Below are 18,924 nucleotides of genomic sequence, written 5' to 3'. Positions count from 1 at the left end.
CTTTGAACATGTGGCAATGTCACACTGGTGCTTTCATTTAATTATGAATTCAGTAAATCTTAAACACATGTGTGTTTTTGTTTGAGTGCTGCTTTTCCCAGGAAAGAATTATCTTTCATGTCACTCATATACCCCGTAAAGATGGATAGGATTTTGGTGAATTAGTCTGGGGAGATGGGCAGACAGGATCCCAGGGGAGAAGGGATGTAAGTAGAGGCAGTGGCTTGGTACTCTCTGTTTTCTCATCCTCGATGCTTTTTTTCACTCGTCTCTGACCTCTTTGTGTCCAGGAGGTGCTTGTTTCTGCTGGGTGCCAGGGAGCTCTCATCACTTCTGCTCATTGCTTCAGATGGAGGCCTGGTACCAGCTTCCCACTGTGGCTGGTCACTGGGTGTCTCTCCCTCTCTGTTGGGCTCCAGTACCCTCCATGCTCACTCCTTGATCTCTTCCTTCAGTGCCTTTTAAAGAAGCCCTTTGAGATTGCTGTTTCTTTTCTTGGCAGGATTCTGATGGAAACAGCCGGAAATACATGGGGCCATGTTTGGGAAAGAGATGATGTGAGAGTGTGGGCTGGGCTAATCCCTGAAGGGTGGGAACTTGAGACCACCAGGGACAGGGATTTATACTGAATTTACAAGGTAAGAAAGGCTCTTGAAGTTATTATTTTTTTTTCCTCCTCTCTCGTGAGGGAAATGGGTCAGAGCTGTCTGTCAGGAAGATTAATGTGGCAGCAATTTATAAAATAAATTGGGATATAGCGAGATCAGAGAGAGACCAGAGCTAAGAAGCTTATTAAGGACAGTCACCATGTACTCAGTGCAAGGTAATTCAGCCTGAATTTGTGTGGTGGTTGTGGGAATGAAAAAGAGGGGGAAGACTTAAGAGATGCTGTCCTGGAGGAAGAGTGTACAGGATTGACTGATAACAAATTCGATGTGAGGAAAAGCAAAAGATAGGGATGAGCCTGGGAGACTCAAACAAACATGGTCCAAGTGCACGTTTTAGGGGAAGGTGGTGGGGTTAGTTTGAGACATCCTGATTTTAAGGTATGTTATAGTTAGATTTACATCCCTCTCCAAATGTTTCAATAGGAGTCTTAACCCTCAGGACCTCACAATGTGGTCTTAATGTGGAGACAGGGTCTTTACAGAGGTAGCGAAGCTAAAATGAGGTCATAAGGGTGGGCTCTGGAGCTTCCCAGGTAGTGCAGTGGTGAAGAATCTGCCTGCTAATGCAGGAGACACAGGAGACGCAGGTTCAATCCTTGGGTCAGGAAGATCCCCAAGAGGAGGAAATGGCAACCTGCTCCAGTATTCTTACCTGGAGAATCTCATGGAGCCTGCTGGGCTACAGTCCATGGGTTTGCAAAGAGTTGGACATGACTCAGCATGCACAGCAGCAAGGGTAGGCTCTACTCCAGTATGACGTGGTGTCTTTATAAAAAGGGGGAAATTTGGACTGAGACACGTGCAGAGGGAAGCTGATGTGGAGATATACAGGGAGCAGACCACGTGAAGACAGATGCATTGGAGCGATGCCTCTCTGAGCTGGGGGATGCCGAGGGCCTCTATAAGCCACGAGAGAGGCCGGGAACAGGTGCTCCCTCACAGCCTCGCTGAGACCTAAGATTTGGATACCACTGGTGTGAGAGCAAAGCCACGGAAATGGATGGGTTCTCAGACAAGGAGGGCGTGGGAAGCAGAGTTAGATGACACAGGTAGATATCATCGATTGATGAGGAGGATGAGGAGGAGAGGTGGTAGCTTGAGGGGGAAGCAAGGTTGACAGAAAGCTACTGATTATTCCCGCCCCCCCCCCCTTTTTTTTCCTTATGGGAGAGCCCGTAATCCATCGATGGTTTCAGTGGAGCAACGGCCTAGATACGGGTCAGGCTAGAGACTGCCCCGCCCTCCACCTGCTGCCATAATTGTGCACACAAATACATGGACACATCCTCTCTTTTAGCAGAGAATTACTTACTACTTTGCCTCGTTTGAGCGCACACACTATCTTCATTTGGTTTCAGGTTAGCTTCGAAAGCTTTCATTTTCTGCTGGGAACCTTGCAGTAAGCAATTAAACTTAGAGCTTCATTGATCCTAAGCTGGGCGTGTTTTGTTTGGATGTTGCATGGTGCTGGTGATTAAATAATCCAGCCTAGCATATCCATTAGGACGAGTGGGAGAAGTTCATCTCGCTAGTGGCTTTATTTATTTTTTTCCATAGCTACTGATTCAAAAAGATTGCAGGGCTTATGTACGTTTTCACAAATAATTTTCAGCAAATGGAATATGCTAGAACGGTTTTCTGACAGCTCAGATCAGGGGAACATGTCAAAATATCTTAGAAGACAAAATGGTTCTTCTGGTAACAACTGCCCTTGGCTCTCCTACTGTGATACGTAGTTTAGCTGGCTATGTCAATTTCAGTAATTTTTCAGATAATTAAGCAATTTACATTTTTCTGAGATATTTTAATTCCCATAAAGCTTACATGTTAATTTAATTGGCAGCACACCACAGATACAATTTATAGCTTGCAAAGATCTGTTTTGAAAAAAAATTTGAGCAGTAAGTATATATAGCGTTTAAGTATGCAAATCCCAGTTGGTTTCATACTTAACATCAGTGATATAAAAGTAAAAGCTTTCAACAGATGTCTGCACTTAACAACAAAGAATTGTCTTAATCTCTTCAGGGCCTCAATCATTGCGCACAACAAGGTCTGAAAAGAAAACTCCTTTTGAGATAGGATCTTCTCAACTAGCCACACTGCATGCTGACCATGTATCAGACACATAATTAAGATAAAAGTATATCACCTTTGCCTCTATCAAGTTAGATACAGCACATCTTACCTTTTCTAGTGGTGGTGCTAGTGGCGAAGAACCCTCCTGCCAATGGAGGAGATGTAAGAGACATGGGTTCGATTCCTGGGTTGCGGAGATCCCCTGCAGGAGGGCGTGGCAACCCTCTCCAGTATTCTTGCCTGGAGAATACCATGGACAGAGGAGCCTGGTGGGCTATGACCATAGGATCGCACAGAATTGGACACAACTGAAGCAGCTTAGCACACTGCAGCACACACAGGTATGTAATGTATATGTGTATGCCAAATGTTAGTTAAATTTACATAGTCTGTACTTTTTAAAGAACTTTCTTCAACCAGTAACGCACTAGGTGAAGTGTTCAGTCATGTTATCTGTTTCTTGGTCTTGCCCAGCTAGGCCCAGGACTGCCAGGATTTGCTAGGCATGGGAGATCCTCATAGTTTAGAAGGTCAAGGACTCTACCTTTCACTCTTTTAGGTGCCAGAATTAAATGTTAGAATGGGCTCTCACTCAGACTTACCCAATCACACCTATCCAGTTCTGCCTCCTTTCTTAGAGAAGGAAATTACTCTTGTGCAAATGTAGAAGAGGATTTTTGAAATTCATGGAAGGAAAAGAGGCGTTGGGCCATATAGTCTAGAGACTTCTTCCTCTCTACTCCTGGGACTCTACCATCTTTTTGCCTGGTTGTACTGCTTACGATCCTGGTTGAAAGAAGGGGAGATGAGGGTGGTAACACTCAAGCACAAGTTAGAGGATGGTGAGACAGCTTCCCAACATTTTCATTGTAGAATGATAACAATATTATGTCTACTGTTAGTAGAACATCTTCAGTTTTGGTCCTGCCAAGGACTTTTTCAACAGAACAATATTTTGAGAATTTCATTTGGTGGGCAGAACAAGAAATCGGGCATAAGATCTCACAAACATGAGTATGACTCTGGAGAGGCCCCCAGCAAAGCCATTGGTAGAGAATTGTACCAATGATTCAGTACAGGACACCGGCTTCATGCAGGCACAGTAGGGACAGAGCAGGGCCATCATGTCTCTGTTTCTCTATACATGTGAGCAGTCTGAAGCCCAGAGTTTTGTAAGGGGGTGGTGTGTATGTAGGCAAGCTGGATGACTGAGGATAGACTCAGGATACAGAAATGGATTTTCAGATCTTAGCATTAGTGATGGTTTATGCTGTTGCCTTCTGATATGAATAATGGAGCAAACTAAAGTCTGACCAAAAGAGCCTGCTAAATAAATCAAAGAGAAGGATTTGCAGATCTTTGCGTAAAAGAGAAAGTGAATAATGGCACCCTCTTCCGCTTGTTCAGACCATCAGAGTCAAGAACTCTGCTTAATTTAGCAGGACAACTTCCAAGGAAGGGCCTGGTACTGTGGATAAATGGAGTCTAGTTTTAAGGTTAGATAAATTCAGCCAATTTTTATGGGTAGGGGAAAATGATTGCTCAAGTCTTTTTGATAAGATTCTTCTGTGTCATGAACTGAAATATCACAAGTGTAACCGTTTTTCATGTGGGTGAGGAAGAGAGAAGAGAAGTTACTGTAAATTATAAGAGACAGAGGCTATATTTTTTGAGGTAGGTGATGAATTAAAAAGTTTTCAGGCTCTCATTTTTATTTAACTACATTTTTATTTAATTGATTTGTGGTTTCTCCAGTTCATTATGAAGGCTATAAATATTGGATTGACCATATGTTAAACTGATGTTTTCATTGAATGGTGATATTATGAATGTATTGGATGGGACCACAGTTATCTATGTATGCATATCCCTGCGATTACCAACGATGGATTAATATTTATTACCTTCTGTGTGTCAAGTATTTGTGAGGGAATATGAGCTTATCTTAAACCTTTCTTCTTTTGTATTTTTTTTAATCACAGGTTGCCAGCAGCACTTTATTTTTTCTTTGCAGCATCCTGTTCTGCAGCTTCCTTGGCCCCTTTAGCCCAGATGGGGCTTCCTAGGTGGTGCTCCTGCCTTGGCGGGTGGGTTATTTACCACTAGTGCCTCTGCTGAGTTTTCCAAATTTGCTGATACATTTAGTGCAGCACTTTCATAGCATCACCCTTTAGGATTTGAAAAAGCTCAGCTGGAATTCCATCACGTCTACTAGCTTTGTTTGTAGTAATGCTTCCTAAGGCCTGCTTGACTTCACACTCCAGGATGTCTGGCTCTAGGTGAGTGACCACACCATCGTGGTTATCCTGGTAACTAAGCCCTTTTTTGTATAGTTCTCCAGTGTGTTCTTGCCACCTCTTCTTAATCTCTTCTGCTTCTCTTAGGTCCTTACTGTTTCTGTCCTTTATCGTGCCCATCCTTGCATGAAATGTTCCCTTGATCCCTCCAATTTTCTTGAAGAGATCTCTAGTTTTTCTAATACTGGTGTGAGTAGCCTTTTTCTTCTCCATGGGATCTTCCCAACCCAGGGATCGAACACAGGTCTCCCACATTGTGGGCAGATTCTTTACCAGCTGAGCCACATGGGAAGCCCAAGAATACTGGAGTGGGTAGCCTATCCCTTCTCCCGCAGATTTTGCCAACCCAGAAATCGAACTGGGGTCTCCTGCATTGCAGGCAGATTCTTTACAGACTGAGCTATCAGGGAAGCCTTTATAATCATAAAGTGTTTTAGGTCATACCTGAATGTCTGAATGGTTATCCCTACTTTCTTCATTTTAAGCCTGAATTTGCAATAAGGAGCTCATGATCTGAGCCACAGTCAGTTCCTGGTCTTGTTTTTGCTGACTGTATAGAGCTTCTTCATCTTTGGCTGTAAAGAATATAATCAATCTGATTTCAATGTTGACCATCTGGTGATGTCCATGTGTAGAGTCATCTTTTGTGTTGTGTGTTCTCTTAACGAAACTCTTCCTTAGCCTTTGCCCTGCTTCATGTTGTCCTCCAAGGCAAAACTTGCTGTTGACTCCAGGTGTCTCTTCCTACTTTTGCAGCATTGAGCTATGACAGTTATGAGCCAGCATCAGATGCATCTCACAGACACAATATTAAGCCAAAGAAAACAACCACAAAAGAGCATATATGATATCATCCTACTTATATAAACTGTAAAAACAGGCAGAACAAATCTATTTTGCTAGAAGTCAGAATATTGGTACCTTTGGAGATGCAGGTACTTACTCGGCAGGAGTCTGAGGGAGGCTTCTACGTTTGATCTGAGTGGTGGTAACACACATGTGTTCACATTGCAGAAGTTCTCCAAGCTGTACTTTTCAGATATACGTACCTTACTGTACATGAATGTTTTATACTACACTTTAATTTTAAAAGTTTTTTTTAATGTACTTAAAACTTTAATAGGAAAAAAAAAGTCTATGAGAGGCAAATTAAGTCTTAGGAAGAGCTACTAGCAGACAAGGACTATGTGTTATATATTTGATTATGTCCGTGGAGTTAAGTAGAATGTGCATGCTTCAGTGCTAAGTCCCTTCAGTTATGTCCAACTCTTTGTGACCCCATGGACTCTAGCCCGCCAGGCACCTCTGTCCATGGGATTCTCCAGGCAAGGATACTAGAGTGGGTTGCCATTTTCTCCTCCAGGGGAGCTTCTCTACCAGGTGATCAAACCCACATCTCTTATGTGAAATGTCAGGCTGTATGAATCACAAGCTGGAATCAAGATTTCCAGGAGAAATGTCAACAGCTTCAGACACCCAGATGATACCACTCCAATGCAGAAAGTGCAGAGAAACTAAAGAGCGCTTTGATGAGGGTAAAGAGAGTAAAAAAGCTGGCTTAAAATTAAACATTCTAAAAATTAAGATCATGGCATCTGGTCCCATCATTAAAGTGGAAATAGTGGCAGATTTTATTTTCTTGGGCTCCAAAATCACTGCAGATGGTGACTGTAGCCATGAAATTAAAAGATGCTTGCTCCTTGAAAGGAAGCTATGACAAACCTAGACAGCATATTAAATAGCAAAGATATCACTTTGGTGACAAAGATTCATGTGTGTCAAAGCTGTGGTTTTTCTAGTGGTCATGTACAGATGGGAGAGTTGGACCATAAAGAAGGCTGAGTACTGAAGAATTGATGCTTTTGAACTGTGGGGCTGGAGAAGACTCTTAAGAGTCCCTTGGACTGCAAGGAGATCAAACCAGTCAATCCTAAAGGAAGTCAACCCAAATATTCATTGGGTTGCTAAAACTGATGCTAAAACTCCAATGCTTTGGCCACCTGTTGTAAAGAGTCAGCTCACTGGAAAAGACTCTGATGATAGGAAGGATTGAAGGCAAAAGGAGAAGGGGGTGGCAGAGAAGGAGATGGTTAAATAGCATCACTGACTCAATAAACATGAGTTTCAGCAAACTCCAGGAGATAATGAAGGAGAGGGAAACCTAGTGTGCTGCAGTCCACGGGGTTGCAAAGAGACATGACTTAGCTGCTCAACAACAACAGCGACAGTAACAATGCCACAGTTTGTGGATAGACATGGAGTTGTTTGCAGCTTTCTCTATTAGGAATAAATCTGGTATTGGTATTCTAAAATATTAAATAGTTAAATGAACCTGTTAAATATATGTATTTTCTAGTTGGTGTACATCTGTGAGTGGAATTGCTGACCAGAGTATACATATGCTCAAGCTTTTTAAAACCATTTTTAAAAATTGAAGCAGTTAATTTACAATGTTGTGTTAGCTTCAGATATACAGAATGGTGACTCATTTATACATATATATGTATATGTATATCTATTCTTTTTCAGATTCTTTCCATTATAGGTTATTACAAGATATTAAACCCTGTGCTATACAGTAGGTCCTTGTTGTTTTTCTGTTTTATATATGAAAAGTGAAAGTGAAAGTCGCTCAGTCCTGTCCAACTCTTTGCGACCCCATGGACTATACAGTCCATAGAATTCTCCAGGCAGGCCACAATGCTGGAGTGGGTAGCCGTTCCCTTCTCCAGGGGATCTTCCCAACCCAGGGATTGAACCCAGATGTCCCACATTGCAGGTGGGTTCTTTACCAGCTGAGCCACCAGGGAAGCCCATTTTATCTCTCTGTGCTTATTCTTTAATTCTTCTAGGTCTTTGTTGATTGATTCTTGCATTTTCTCCATTTTGTTTTCAAGGTTTTTGATCATCTTTAGTATCATTATTCTGAGTTCTTTTTTAGGTAGTTTGCCTATTTCCTCTTCATTTATTTGGACTTCTGTGTTTCTAGTTTGTTCCTACATTTGTGTGGTATTTCTCTGCCATTTAGTCATTTTTTTTAAACTTATTGAGATTGAGGTCTCCTTTTCCCAGGCTTCAAGGCTGAATTCTTTCTTGCTTTTGGTTTCTGCCCTCCTAAGTTTGGTCCAGTGGTTTGCGTAAGCTTCATATAGGGTGAGATGTGTGCTAAGTTTTTGTTTGTTTTTCCTCTGATGGCTAAGGCTGAGTGAGGGAGTAATCCTGTCTGCTGATGAGTGGGTTTGTATTTTTGTTTTGTTTGTTGCTTAGATGAGGTGTCCTGCACAGGGTGCTACTGATGGTTGGATGATGCTGGGTCTGGTATTCAAGTGGTTTCCTTAGTGTGAGTTCTCACTCTTTGATACTCCCTAGGGTTAGTTCTCTGGTAGTCTAGGGTCTTGGAGTCAGTGCTTCCACTCCAAAGGCTCAGGGCTTGATCTCCTGTGTCACAAAGTAATTTAGTGGAAGAGATGAAAGTGAGCATCCAGTTCTCAGTTTCCAGTCCCGTGATCATTTTCACTGCACAGGTTCCCCTTAGAAGAGCCATTGATTCTCTGTATGTAGAATTTCAAAAAGTTGTATTCATGGAAACAGAGTAGAATGGTGGCTGCCAGGGGCTAAATCACTTTTCTGAGCCTCTAAACCCAAAGCTCCAGGGCCCAGAGGTGGAGACTTGGGGGAGCCCTCCTAGCCAGCGCACCTGTAATTCGGGAACCCTGTTTTATGTAAAGTGGTGTGTATATGTTAATCCCAAACTCCTAATTTACATACCCTTCCCATACTATCCCCTTTGGTAACCACAAGTTTGTTACTGTGTGTTTTTTTTTTTAAACAGTCACTATTCATTTAGATTTACCAGTAAGTTACACTGGTTAGTACCTTTCATTCCTTCCTGCATTACCATGCTTACACGTGAGATCATTTTTCTCCTGTCTGAAGAACTTTCGTAAGATTTCTTTTATCCTGAGTCTACTAACGATAAATCTGCTCAGTTTTTGTGTGAAAACATCGATGTCTCCTTGTTTGAGTATAGAATTGACAGTTGCTGGCGGTTTTTCTTTCAGCTCTTCTGGCTTTCATTGTTTCTATTTGAGAGATCAGCTGTAAGTCTTATTATTTTTTTAAATGTGTTTAATGTTTTTTAATTTTTAAAGGAGATATTTTCATTCTTTTTATTCTGTTTGGGATTTGTGGCTTGGTATTGTTCATCCCTTTTGGAAAATTCTTGGCCAGTATTTATTCAAACAGTTGCTTCTGTCTCATTTTCTCTCTCTTCCACTTTTTGGGACTCCGTTTGTATTTTGCTCTTTTTATCCCTGTCTTTTTTGTATTCTCTTCTGTATTTTTGCTCCTTTATCTCTGTGTGCTTCAATACGGAGATTTCCATCTCACCTTTCTACCAGTTTGCAAATCTCTTCTGCTTTGTCTAGTTAGCTGCTGAACCCATCTACTGAATTCTTGAATTTTCAGTATTCATTTTTTGTAATAAAATTTGCATTTGATTCATTTTCTAGATGCAGATTCATCACTTGGCCATATTTGTATGGGACTATTTCTGGGTTCTGTAATCTGCTCCATCATCTATTTGTCTGTTCATCAATACTACCGTCCCTTTTTTTTCCAATTTATTTTTTGGTGGCATACAAGATCTTAGTTCCCTGACCAGGGATCACACTTGTTCCCACTATATTGGACACATAGAGTCTTAACCACTGGACCACCAGGTAATTCTCCTACATGGGCTTGAATGCTATAGCCACTTAATAAGTACTGAAATCAGGTAGAATGTTTCCTCCCACTTTATTCCTCTTTTTCAACATTGCTTTATCATTGTAGCTCCTTTGCCTTTCCATATACATTTTAGAATAGTCTTGTCTGAATTTACCAATATGTCTCACTGGGATTTTGAAAAGAGCTGCATTAAACCTGTGTACAAATTTGGGGCGAATAGGCATCTTGACTATTTTGGGTCTTGCAATCCATGACCATTACACCAGGTGTTTTGGATTTGGCTTACTGTGCCATTATGAAGGTTCTTCCTGCCTAACTTACTTCTGTTTACATTCCATGTTTTACTCAGGGCATCGTATTTCTTTATTTCCTTTAACTGAGTTTTTTTTAACCTGCAAACATGTTAATTTCACATCCTTTCTCCTTAATGGTGACAATGAACCTCCATTGCCTTGTTCTATATACAGTTTGTGGTGTAATTGGTCACATCATACAACTAAGTCACTAACAAATTCAACATTCCATGGCTTAATCATTTTGCATTTTTTGGTTGAGAAATATATATATTTATAATATACACACTTATATATTATATATATAATATATATGCTTATATATAATATAAATATATGTTTATATATAATATAAATGTATTATATATATTTATATATATATATGGGGCTATATATGGGGCTTTATATGGGGCTTTGGGGCTTTATATGGAGCTTCCCTAATAGCTTAGTTGATAAATCATCTGCCTGCAATGCAGGAGACCGGGTTCGATTCCTGGGTCGGGAAGATCCCCTGGAGAAGGAAATGGCAACCCACTCCAGTATTCTTGCCTGGAGAATCCCATGGACAGAGGAGCCTGACAGGCTACAATCCATGGGATCACAAGAGTTGGACACAACTTAGCGACTAAACCACCACCATATTTATTGCCAACATCTGCTGGATCATTGAAAAAGCAAGAGAGTTCCAGAAAAACATCTATTTCTGCTTTATTGACTATGTCAAAGTCTTTGACTGTGTGGATCACAATAAACTGTGGGATATTCTGAAAGAGATGGGAATACCAGACCACCTGACCTGCCTTTTGGGAAATCTGTATGCAGGTCAGGAAGCAACAGTTAGAACCAGACATGGAACAACAGACTGGTTCCAAATAGGAAAAGGAGTACGTCAAGGCTGTATATTGTCACCCTGTTTATTTAAGTTATTTTAGTTAAATAACTTATATGCAGAGTACATCATGAGAAACGCTGGACTGGAAGAAATACCAGCTGGAATCAGGATTGCTGGGAGAAATATCAATAACCTCAGATATGCGGATGACACCACCCTTATGGCAGAACTTGGTGAAAGTGAAAGTGGAGAGTGAAAAAGTTGGCTTAAAGCTCAACATTCAGAAAACGAAGATCATGGCATCCGGTCCCATCACTTCATGGGAAATAGATGGGGAAATAGTGGAAACAGTGTCAGACTTTATTTTTCTGGGCTCCAAAATCACTGCAGATGGTGAGTGCAGCCATGAAATTAAAAGACGCTTACTCCTTGGAAGGAAAGTTATGTCCAACCTAGATAGCATATTCAAAAGCAGAGACATTACTTTGCCAACAAAGGTCCGTCTAGTCAAGGCTATGGTTTTTCCTGTGGTCATGTATGGATGTGAGAGCTGGACTGTGAAGAAGGCTGAGCGCCGAAGAATTGATGCTTTTGAACTGTGGTGTGGAGAAGACTCTTGAGAGTCCCTTGGACTGCAAGGAGATCCAACCAGTCCATTCTGAAGGAGATCAGCCCTGGGATTTCTTTGGAAGGAATGATGCTGAAGCTGAAACTCCAGTACTTTGGCCACCTCATGCGAAGAGCTGACTCATTGGAAAAGACTCTGATGCTGGGAGGGATTGGGGGCAGGAGGAGAAGGGGACGACAGAGGATGAGATGGCTGGATGGCATCACTGACTCGATGGACGTGAGTCTGAGTGAACTCCAGGAGTTGGTGATGGACAGGGAGGCCTGGCGTGCTGCGATTCATGGGGTCACAAAGAGTCGGACATGACTGAACGACTGAACTGAACTGAACTGATAAACATATTATATATATTTATATATAATGGCTCAGTCCAGGTGGCTCAGCAGTAAAGGATCCACTTGTCAATGCAGGAGCCCCAGGAGATGCAGGTTCAATCCCTGGGTCAGGAAGATCTCCTGGAGGAGGATATGGCAACCCACTCTAGTATTTTGCTTGGAAAATTCCATTTATATATAACATATGTTCTTATTATATATAAAATATAACATTATATATATGCTATTATTATATATAACATATTATTTATATAATATTATAAATATATATATTTCTTAACCAAAAAGTTAAAAGTTTTGGATAAAGTAAGGCATAAAATGTTGAATTGAATTTCTTATTTGTAACAAATTCAAAAAAGATCTCTTCACAATACTTGGCTTTCTTTCTGGGGCCATTTTTCTCATTTCTCAGGAAAACAAAATTTTTTGTTTTTTCTCTTTTTTATTGCTTCTTGAAAATCAGCATATACAGTATGGTGATTACAGCAAGACCGCACTGACAGAGACTGGGTGACTGACTGGATCTCACTTACCAGTCAGGAAAATTTGTGTCTTGGCAAAAATACTAGTTTTATACATCGGGAACCTTTAACATGGCTTCAGAACAGTTGAAATCACTGTTGTTTCACATGTGCTGGTGAAACTTGTATTATGATGGATAAAATTATGTTGGCTGTCCTTCTGTCCTCTGCCAATGTAGCCAATTGCATAAACAGTTTCTCTGTTTTTGCTGTTGGTTGGATGTTCTCTATTCTTAGGGATTAAAAAAAGGCTTCCCATTTGTTAATTTGGTGTCATCTACCCTATATTTCTATCATAACTACATTTGCCCTGACTTGCAAAAATGGGCTTGGGTACGGGAATTTCTGTAGGAAAGTTCTTACTCTGTTATGACTGAAGCCAATATTTAAATCAATTCTTATTCACCCAAATACTCTGTGCATAAGTGGTTTCCCTGTTCTGTTTTCTGGCTTTTGATGTATAGAATGAACTTCCTGTTACTGTTAATAGAATCTCTTTGGGCTGTGACCTTTTACTGACATTTTCTTCTAACCTGCTCCTAGGTGAGCCAGTTGAAGAAAAAATATACACAATGGAGACATCTCTCATACCTTACCTCTTAAAATTTAGCGTTATAGGCACTTTAGGAGAACGATCTTTTTCTGAAAAGAGCTTATTAAAATAAGAAAAATGTAATGATGGATGGGAGAAAATGGCTTCTTAGGATGTATGATCTTGAGCTGTGATTTTTTATTTTTAATGGAGTGTTGGTAAATGTATTCTTGGTTCTAGAAAAAGCTATGTAATAAATTGCAGTCTATCCCAGTTATACATCTTTTCCTGATAATCTGGTTGTATTCTGTGATGATAAAGAGGAAGCAGGAGGAAGAATAAAGAGAACCACTCAAATATTTAGCAATGGAATTTAAAGAGAGTGATTTTAACAGGGTGATTTTAAAATGTGTATTAATATATAAATTTAACTTTTTAGCAATTTATTTATTTACTTAATAAATAAAATGGTTTTTTTTAACATTAAAAAAATTTTTTTTGATGTGGACCATTTAAAGTCTTTATTAAATTTGTTACAATATTGCTCCTGTTTTATTTATTTATTTTGGCTGCAAGACATGTTAGCTCGCTGACCAAGGATCGAACCTGCACCCTCTGCATTGGAAGGTAAAGTCTTAAACACTGGACCACCAGGGAAGTCCTTGAGGATTTAATAATTTAAAAATTTATTTGCATCTAGTGTATATAATACATTTCAAAATAAGAGCAACAACTTGGACATTTATAGCTTGTATGATGGGTACAGAGCGTACTTTTGTACTGGACTTAATTATTAATGTCTGTCATCCAAATGGCTAAAGTAGTCTAGAGAAATCAGGAATGTTTATATAATATTTAACTTAAGAGAGAAATATTTCTCAAAGAAAATCATTGATGATGCTTTTTACCAGTCAATACTTTTGACTTTCACCGTTTTTTAAAAACCTAAGTGAAGTACTGAATTATCAGGACTGAATGGTTTCCTTCAATGTTTTGGCAAAGTCCATTTTTTTAAAATTCTAACTAGTGTCAAGCAAGAATTTAGACTTTTAAAATGATGTTTTATTTTAAGAGTTATTTATTTCAGCTTATTTTATTAGGCCATTGTTCAGAGCATATGTTTTACTTTATGATTTTTCACTTGAATACTGGTTTCCCCTAACTATGCTTTTATTAGTAAGCTTTTCTTAAACATTTACATTCAACATTGAAACGAACGTAGAATATGGCATGATGTTAGTAAACATTTTCCTCTGTTCTCCTCATCCTAAATTTTTAATTGTTTTCCATTGCTTATCATATTATTATAAACTCATGACCCACAAAGAAGGAAAACGTGTTTGCATGATGAAGTCATTGTGGGATGATTTTACATACTTATGTTTGCGTTGAACTTTTTACTTCTTCATTTTTTATGTTTTCTCCTGCACACTGTGTGACCTGAAGCAAAATTGGCTGCACATTCTGTTCGTCCATCTGTCAGCAGGAAATCACACTAGGGAATTGGAAGCTGTAGGAAATAGAGTCCCTGCCTTCAAGGATCTTTGCTGTAGGGGCAGAGAGATAACTGGCCACCTAACACTGGTGAGTGGGTGTAATCGATGCCAGGAGAATTGTGCCACTTTTAAGGTCACATGCAGTTTAGGAAATTCTACTTCTCATCAGTCAGGGTGGTCTTCCTGGCATCTGAGATGGGAGAAGGGGTGTGAAAGAGACAGGTGAGGGGAGTCCCGGTGGAGTAGAGATAAGGAGGCATGAGGTTGTGACCAGGTAGCATCAGACATGTGTTTCCATCAGTGTGCCAACCAGCAAGAGTGGGAGTGAATGCCAGTGGGCATGGTTAGAGATTTTCTACAGCATCCGCTTTGAAGCTGCTTGCTACGTGCTCTGAATGTACTTGGAGAGTTGTATTTAATCTTAACAACTGATAGGGGTCTGACCTTTCCTTGCAGTATGTATCAGAGCGTTTTACTTTATTTTTCTAAAGTCCTTAAAGTTATTTATTTTGGCTACACTGGGTCTTAGTTGTAGCATGCAAGCTCTTCGATCTTTGTTGTGTCACGTAGACTCTTAGCTGTGGCGGGTGGGATCTAGTTCCCTGACCAGGGCTTGAACCTGGCCGCCTGCATTGAGAGGGTAGAGTCTCAGCCAGGGGACCACCAGGGAGTCCCTGTATCAGAGCATTTTAACACAAACATATTTAAATATATTCACCATGTAGTGGAGCTGGTACTCCTGAAGACACGGAACGTTCACATTCTACCTTCACTGAAATTTTGGAAATGAGGGTAGAGGATGTACAAAGGAGAAGGTGGAAGAGTTAAAGGCTCAACCTGAATGTCATTTTAAGGGACCTGGGTTTCATCCTGGTGTGTTTAATCAATTGATTATTTAACATTCATTGAATGTCTGGTCTGTGGTAAGTGTTGATGGTACAAATATGGCTGATACTTTGGGCAAGTGAGCCAGATTGTTTTGGGTAGATTAGTCCAACTGCATCATAGAACGTGGGTGGAGAGAACAGGCAAGGGCCAACGAAGAATCTCAGAAAGAGAAGGGGCCTGTGGAACACATGGGGCTATATTTGAAATCAGTATTCGGAGGGATTTGTGTCTGGAAAATCCCATGGACGGCGGAGCCTGGTAGGCTGCAGTCCATGGGGTCACTAAGAGTCGGACACGACTGAGCTACTTCCCTTTCACTTTTCACTTTCACGCACTGGAGAAGGAAATGGCAAACCACTCCAGTGTTCTTGCCTGGAGAATCCCAGGGACGGGGGAGCCTGGTGGGCTGCCATCTATGGGGTCGCACAGAGTTGGACATGACTGAAGCGACTTAGCAGCAGCAGCAGCAGCAGTGTCCACCACGGTAGCCCCTCTCACCACACATGGGTTTTGAACACTTGAAACATGGCTCATGGGAATTGACATGTTTTGTGGATGTAAAATATATACCAGATCTCAAAGACTTAGTGTGGCAAAAAGAATGTAAAATATTTCATTAGTGGTTTTTCAATATTGATTACATGTTGAAATGATACTACTTTAAATGTATTAGATGATATCAAATATATGGTTAAAATTCATTTCCATTCTTTATTCCTCCCTCAGTGGACATTTAGGTTGCTTCCATGTCCTGGCTATTGTAAATAGTGCTGCAGTGAACATTAGTGTAAGTAAGTGTCAGTCGCTCAGTCGTGCCCGACTCTTTGCGACCCCATGGACTGCAGCCCACCAGGGTCCTCTGTCTGTGAGATTTTCCAGGCAAGGATACTAGAGTGGGTTGCCATTTCCTTCTCCAGGGGATCTTCCCAACGCAGGGATCAAATCCGGGTCTCCTGCACTACAGGCAGATTCTTTACTGCCTGAGCTGAGTACATTTATCTTTGTTTCTTAATGGAATATTACTCAGCCATAAAAAGGAATGAAATGCCGTTTGGAGTGACATAGATACACCTAGAGATTGTCCTACTGAACAGAGTAAGTCTGATAGAGAAAGACAAATACCATGTGATATCAGTTACATGTGGAATCTAAAAAGAGGTTACAAATGAACCTGTTTACAAAACAGAGTCATAGATGTAGAAAATAACCTTACAGTTACTGAGAGAGAAGGAGAGGAAGGGATAAATTGGGACATTGGGATTGACGTATGTGCGCTGCTGTATATAAAATAGATAACTAATAAGAATTACTGTATAGCACAGGGAACTCTCTTCAATACTCTGTAATGACCTATATGGGAATAGCATCTAAAAAAGAGTGGATATATGTATTGATATATGTATAACTGATTCACTTTGCTGTATAGCAGAAACTAACACAACATCGTAAATCAATTATAGTTGAATAAAAATTTTACACATTAATTTATATTAAAGTACTGTTGATTAACAATGTTGTATTAGTTTCAGGTATATAGCAAAGTGAGTCAGCTATATATATCTCCCTCCCTTCTGCCCTTCCCCCTCGGTAACCATAAGTTCATTCTGTAAGTCTGTGAGTCTGTTTCTGTTTTGTAATAAATAAGTTCATTTGTAACATTAAAAAAAATTTTTTTGGGTTCTGTATATATGTGATATGATATATTTGTCTTTCTCTTAGTTCACTTAGTATGATAATCTCCAAATCTAGCTCCCTTTTTTCTTTCTATCTTTTAAAAAGCTTTTTTACTGAAATATAGTTCGTTGACAGTGTTGTGTTCATTTCAGGTATACAGCAAAGTGATTCAGTTATACATATATATATTCTTTTTTCAGATTCTTTTCCATTATTAAAAGCTATTGAGTATAGTTCCCTGTACTATATAATAGGTCCTTGTTAGTTATCTATTCTATATATAGTAATGTGTATATTTTAATCCCAAGCTCCTATTTGTCTCTTTCCCCCTTTCCCTCTTTGGTAACCATTCAGTGTGGTTACCAGACAACTTAAAATTATACATGTGACTTGTGTATAATTTATCAGACAGTGCTGCCCTAAACTCTGTGACAGTTGTCAGGAGGGTGAGGAAACGATAGATGCTTAGGGAGGAAGGTGTGGCCACGGAGGGAGACACGTAGAGGCTGCTTGAAACTGAACCGACCTTGAACAGGAGTCACCATGACGTCATTTGTATTCACCCAGAGTCACTTGCTTCTGTCTTTTTACAAAACCTGGATATGTACTCTGCCCTTACCACAACCTCTGCCCACACAAATAGATTTATGGTGTGTGTTATGGTCGGTTTTATGAACGAGCCATAAGTACAACGCACAGTCAAGTACCATCTCAGCTGTGACCAGTGTTAACCCAGGGCAGCCATCTTTTTGCCTTTTTAGAGTCTGACCTGTTCCTGGACATTTGAGAACAGTTTATCAGAGATGATTCAAGAGGTTTTACGTTTGTGTGACTGGAACTATGATTGTATTATTGTTCCTGAGTCCAAGCGCTGTCTGCTCACTGCACAGCAGGCCAGTAATCGGGAAATGAGGTGTTGAGGCGAGGACTAGTGGCTTGATTTGGAAAGCCAGGCCTTTGAGAAGATGGCAGACTACACTCCTGGAGTACCATCTTATTGGGGTCTGGATGCTAGTTTCTTTTATAGAACAGATAGGGGGAGGAAGAGAGGAAGTGAAGTAAAAAAGCCATAGATTTTGCAAAATATCTTCCTGGTTTGGCCAGCATAGGGGAGGGGACGTGTTGATTTCTTCTTTCCTGCAGCCATTCACAACTGAACACCTTCAGGCAGAGGGGCAGGGTTCCCAGAGGCGAGCCTTTATGTGTGATTATAATAACAAAAGCAAGGGAAAGCAAAAGTTAAAGTAAAAAAACAGATCCAATATGGAGTCAGATTTTATTCTTCCCTGTTACATTATTAATAGAGGGACATCAGTGGGTGGAGGTGATTTGCAAGTCAGGATGATGTCATTGATTTTCAGGCTAGTGTATGTGTAGGTAGAGATACTGATAAAGCTGGAATTGTAGGGCAGTTCTTAGACGTGGGGTCAGAGCTGATGCTGCATTGGAGAACCATGTTCATAGATTGGTGTATGGAAGTCTTATCATCATCATTGACCTAGAGACCTAAGAATCAACCCTGATGATTTAGGTTTTGTGCTTGGATGGTAGTGCTGTGATTTTAAAATCTGAGGCTATATGCAAAATTTTGGAAAATGTGTTTCATAATTCTCTTATTCACCCCTTCTGCTCCTGTATTTTTTTCTACCTTCGGAAGAGAGTCAAGTCAAGTATGAAATTCAGTTTATGGGAAAGAATGTCAACAAAGGCCCTGAGCCTTTGTGTGATGTATCGACCTTTGCTTTGGTCCAGGATGCCCACAGGTTTGTGCTCCTCAGTCCTCTTGTGTTGCCACCCAAGGCCCCTACTTCAGGTTAGGACTGTAGATTATATTGTCTTTTCATCTTTGTGTTTGGAAATCTTAGCATGCATGCATGCTAGATTGCTTCAGTTGTATCTGACTCTATGCAACCCTATGGACTGTAGCTCGAAAGGCTCCTCTGTCCATGGGGA

At 40.3% G+C, this 18,924-nt stretch overlaps 1 protein-coding gene across 13 annotated transcripts in view; it reads left to right on the top strand.

Annotated features, from left to right (window-relative positions):
- RYR2 (ryanodine receptor 2) overlaps positions 1–18,924 on the top strand; it is an 820,811-nt gene that overhangs the window by 14,476 nt on the left and 787,411 nt on the right. The window lies entirely within an intron of this gene.

Source organism: Bos grunniens, chromosome 28 (assembly GCF_055505025.1).
Source record: "Bos grunniens cultivar Pamir isolate PY7600 chromosome 28, Bosgru_T2T1.0, whole genome shotgun sequence".
NCBI classification, from domain to species: Eukaryota; Metazoa; Chordata; class Mammalia; order Artiodactyla; family Bovidae; genus Bos; species Bos grunniens.
This window is presented reverse-complemented; position numbering and strand designations above follow the sequence as displayed.